Raw genomic sequence first — 5,118 nt, 5'->3', positions numbered from 1 at the left:
ATTTTCTCTATCTTAGAATTACATAGACAACCGACAATTTATAACAACAAAAGAAATATTCTTTGGCGGTATATCAACTTTATTTGTCGCCATACCTTTTCGATGTTCACGTCAAGTGGCTATTAAAATCAAAAAGGTTCAACGAAGAGAATCTTTATAAATTTTAACGTATTTTAACATTTTTTGATCCAACAAATTTTTGAAAGTTCTTGAGACACGCATAAATATACCTTGTAAATATGCCAGCAAGAAATGTCATAGTTTCTTTGCAAACAAATTCCAGAGAAAGTTAACACTAGGTTTACGGAACCCGTCAAAATGGCGGGTTAACTAATAAACAGCTGCTTTTAGCACTCCGTAAATCTAGTGTTAAACAAAAACGCAATTTACATCAGAATACCCCTTTGAGTGGTTAAACAAACGAACAAAATTACGTGCCGAGGAAGTTGCGACATCTGGAAGTCTGCGGCCGAAGTCCGCGAGATCATTTCTCTGCCGAGGATCGTGGCGTCGCGCCGGGTGCATTAAAAGAATTAAGTGCTCCCCAATATTGTTATGAATAATATCTGGCGTGCGATTTTTATCGAAGATGATCTACGGGGCCGCGGGACACGGGAACAGCGGCAGCGGGAACGGTCTCGTCGCGGAGGCTCGAAGCGCAACTGACGTTGGCGCGGCTTGGCGCAGCGAGGCGGTGCTTCGCAGATGCACCGCACCGAAGCACTGCAATTAAATGCGCGTATAGAGGAACGTAGCGCAGATTTATGCGTCACTGCCGGCTACGCATGGCCGGCGTCCTCTTTGCACGCTCGGTCTCGAGTCCTCCGCGCAGAGACAGCCGGCCACGAGAGCCACCGATCGCGCGCAGCAGGACCAAACCGAACGGAACGCCGCGTATCTCAATCTCGGAGGTGGATACGCGGTCCCGCGCTTTGATTAAGTATTAAGCGTGATTAACCGGGGCCCGTGACAGTGGGGCCCCGCAGAAACCTACGACCAAGCGTCCGGCCTTCAAGGCTGCATTGTCTTTCTCCTGTCGCGAGTTTTTCAGTCTGCCGGCCTGGAGCTGCCGTGGTCACCGTCTACCGCGTAAAACGCGGCAGCTTTGCTCGCCGGATCTGTTTAATTTCGCACAGGATACCGAATCAGACGCTGTCATTGTTGACCATCGACAGTGGACCGGTTCTATCTCTTTTTTGGAAAAATGGAAAAGTTACTTTTCTTCAGATTTTGCACGATTTCAGTGATCAGATTTGCTTTCATCAATCTTTTTTTCTGTAGGATGCAATTTTGCGTTTATAGGAATGGCATCATGGTTTTTATTTTCTGCATAAGGTGGCTGTTTTAGGGAACATATTAGATGCCATCAATGTTGACGATTTACAGCGACTCGGTTGTATTGTTCAAGAAAATGGCTACGCTGCCATCATTCAGATTCTGATAATTTCGAAATTACTTGCTAGTTCAGAGCCGCGATTTTCAAGCTTTTTATTGTACTATCCATCGTGCTTGTTTCGTATGTACCACGTTTCCTATGTTCTGTATAAATTAGATGCTTTGGAGTCGAATTTGTGTCTCCATTCAGACTTTAATCAATTTCTAAGTTTCCAGCTAGTTTAGTGTTAGTTACTTCGATTTGTCTTTATTGCGCGGATCAGTAAAAATGCTGACACAGTTGTGGAAGTTTCTGAGTGAATTTCTTCAGCTTTACTAATTTGAAGAAACTAACGACTTTAAATAAAATAGAATGTATGATTTCTAAAAATTGCTGATGTAGTATGAATTATTTATCTGAACAATATGAGCAAAAGTGATACGAAATAGTACGAGATACTATTAGGCAACACTTATCATTTCGTGGCGAATACAAAAGTAAAAGTAGCTTATATATTAAGTAACCTTGGCTCAAAAGGAGCCTTGCAAATAAGCCATTATTATTACTAGTTGTAGAAAACAATTTTTACTAAAAATTAGTGACCATCTTTATACTTATCTCTATAAAAATTCAAAACGAAGGAAACTTTCTTTCCATGACTATACAATTTTTGTTGAGCTAATTGTGCAACAATAATGTGATTTATACCAATATCCATGCTTTTTACCTGGTACATAATTAAGAATTTATCTTAAATATTTCAATAGTGGGAAAAATTTCAATAGTGAGCCTACAAATCTCTTTCTCAAAAGAAGATTTCAAACTTTCTGTTAGAAGTATTGAAAATAAATCGTTGGGCACGCAACCTTCATTACTATACCGCGGATTTTCTGCATTTATGACAAAAGTGAGTGGATGCGCTTTAGAACTGTAGGAAGATGGAATTATACAATTAAAGAATACGGATACATTATTTTAAATTGTGAAAACTCTTAAAGAAAGAAAAAAATTTCCATTCGGCTCATATTTCCCGCAATCAATGCGGCAAATTAACACGAAAATCCACGGTCTATCCGTGTCACCGTATTATTCGCAATTTGAAAAATCCATTAATTCGATTGTGTGTAGGTGTGTGTGTGTCACACTCGACGCGAAACTCATTATATCCGACAAAAGATCCATTCGCAATTTGAAATAGAAGAGGCGTCCCATCGACGACAGAGCGGAGAATTTATTTATCCGTTCTCAATCAGAATCGATTCATCAAGTATAAATGTCCGCATAGTCCGTCGCTCGGGTCCGAGTGTAACATACCGCTGGGTACGGAGTGTAAATAAATTTCCGGGAGTTATCCAATTGAAAAATCCGCTTCGTATTACCCTTTTTACACGGCTTTAAATCCGGAAAGCGCTTTGCCGGGTGCACTGCCCCGAAATAAATCGAAGCTGCCGGCGGTCGATCGCGTGAGACAGACGAACCGCAAAGGATTAAATCCGGCAGAAAAGCGTGTTGCAGCCGTTTGGAGGCCGCGTGGCGAGGATACCCAACGACGGTAAAAACGGAACGGAACGGAATGGAACAGAACAAAACAGAACAAATTGGATCGCCGTGGCGTCGGCGTCGGCGTCGGCGTCGAGACGCGCCGCCGGAATATCAAGGACCGAGTGGCCGCCTTCCGGCCGGCTGTCCACCATTTTGGTGCGGCGAACCGTCGAAATTTGTTCCAGCGATTTTCGGGAACGTCTTCACGGATACGGCGCGATGAAATCCGCATCACGGACGTCGACGCACACACCGGAATCCGGTAACCATAGATTATCGTGTGTATCGCGGCGTACACGTGGCGTGCGAGGAAGAATATCGAGCGGGAGCATTGTGGCCTGATCGTTCCGATCCGGTTACGACAGAACGGACGATCGGACGCGATAGTTATTTAGCGTACCTGGTAATCAGCGACCATAAAAATGAACATAAACCGACACGTTTCATACGGTAGGTGCATATGCGTGTGCGAGCTCTATCCCCGTCCCCCTCTCGCCGGTTTCGCGCGCGCACACACGGCCGCGCTTACTCTCGCATTCTCCCCCGTTTCGCTTGATAGCAATGAAAGCCTAAGTTCCGGCAATAAAGCCTAAGTGCCAACTCGCATCGTTTATGGGGGTCCTTTTTCTCTTAAGAGCTCCGGGAGACCCTCGCGGTGCGCTACGGCGAAATCGAGTTTAGAGGGGTCAAGCTCCGCGACGCAACGCGGCGCCGCGCCGCGCCGTGCCGCGACTGCACCGGGGGCTGCAGGTTCTTCGCAAAAATGCAAAACGATCACGCCAGTTTCGGATGATGCGGCCGCTCGTTCGCTTTCTTTTCTCTCCTCCACCCCGGGAATACGTAGAACTGCGTGAGAATATTAATGATACCGACGTCTAAGTTTTGACCGGTGACTCGGGATACCGAATGAACGTCCAGGATCCGGGTCGTAAAATTTTGCACGCGCCGCCGCTTTTATTTCGCTGCTTCTCGATCTGCCAGATCAGGACGGGCTGCTCCGTTGCAGAAAATTAACCTGTTAACCGAGAAATCAGCTGTACAACTCGCTTCACAATGGGGATATTTTTTTCCGCAGCGGGAAATTAATATATCATCAGACTTAAAATAATAAAACAAATCGTTTTTCCACTTGTTGATTATTTATACTGATAAAGCATTCGATGACGTATTTCGAAAGTATATAAGTCAAATATGTCCAATGTAGAATGAATGAATTAAACGAATTGAAATAATTATTATTATATTTATTATAATATTGTTAAAAATATATATATTAAAAATAATATGTTAATATTATTTGTATAATATATTATTGTACAATTGTTGTATACATGTTGTATGTATATTAGGTCTACCGGAAAGTTCTGTCCGATAGTGTCACTTCAAGTTTCAATCCATATGCACATGTTGATTTGAGACATATATGACTATCTCTTTTTATCATTGCATTTACACACGTGTACTCTGCTAAATAAACTGAAACAACGACGATAATGCCAGACCACATGCTGCTTTGGCGACTCGTCAGAAAATCACAGAGCTAGGCTGGGAAATTCTGTCACATCCACCATACTCCCCAGATTATACTCACCATACTCTCCGATTATCACTTGTTTCTCTCTTTGGAAAACTTTTTACAGGAAAAAAAATTCAAAACTGAAGCTGATGTCAACCAAGCAATAGTTGAGTTCTTCGTCTCTAAAAATAAATCATTTTTTAAAAATGGCATTTACAAGTTGCCATCACGCTGGCAAGAAGTCATAAGTAACGATGGAAAGTATATTCTACAATAAATATTATTAAATGTATGAAAATTGTGTTATATTTCAATTCAAAAACGGACAGAACTTTCCGGTAGACCTAATATATATATATATTATTTGATTTATATATTTTCTAAGTATGTCATCGAATATTTTGTCAATACAAATAATAAAGAAGTGAAAAACGATATATATTTTCTTATTCATTGCACAATTTTCTTTAGTGATTACACCTTTTTTATACCAGTACTACATATAAAAATCGTTATAAACGGTGCAAAATCGAAGTATTATCAATACGGTCACGCTAGATTTCAATGAGTAAAAACGACAGAAAATGTAATGCGCTCCACATATTACTGTAAAAAATTTCCATGACGAAAGAGATCGTCATATCTATTGGAATTATCATTCTGATATGACGAAATATTTCGTCAA

The sequence above is a fragment of the Megalopta genalis genome, chromosome 19 (genome assembly GCF_051020955.1).
Source record: "Megalopta genalis isolate 19385.01 chromosome 19, iyMegGena1_principal, whole genome shotgun sequence".
In the NCBI taxonomy this organism is placed as follows: Eukaryota; Metazoa; Arthropoda; class Insecta; order Hymenoptera; family Halictidae; genus Megalopta; species Megalopta genalis.
The sequence above is the reverse complement of the archived record's forward strand: the minus strand, read 5'-3'. Positions refer to the sequence as shown.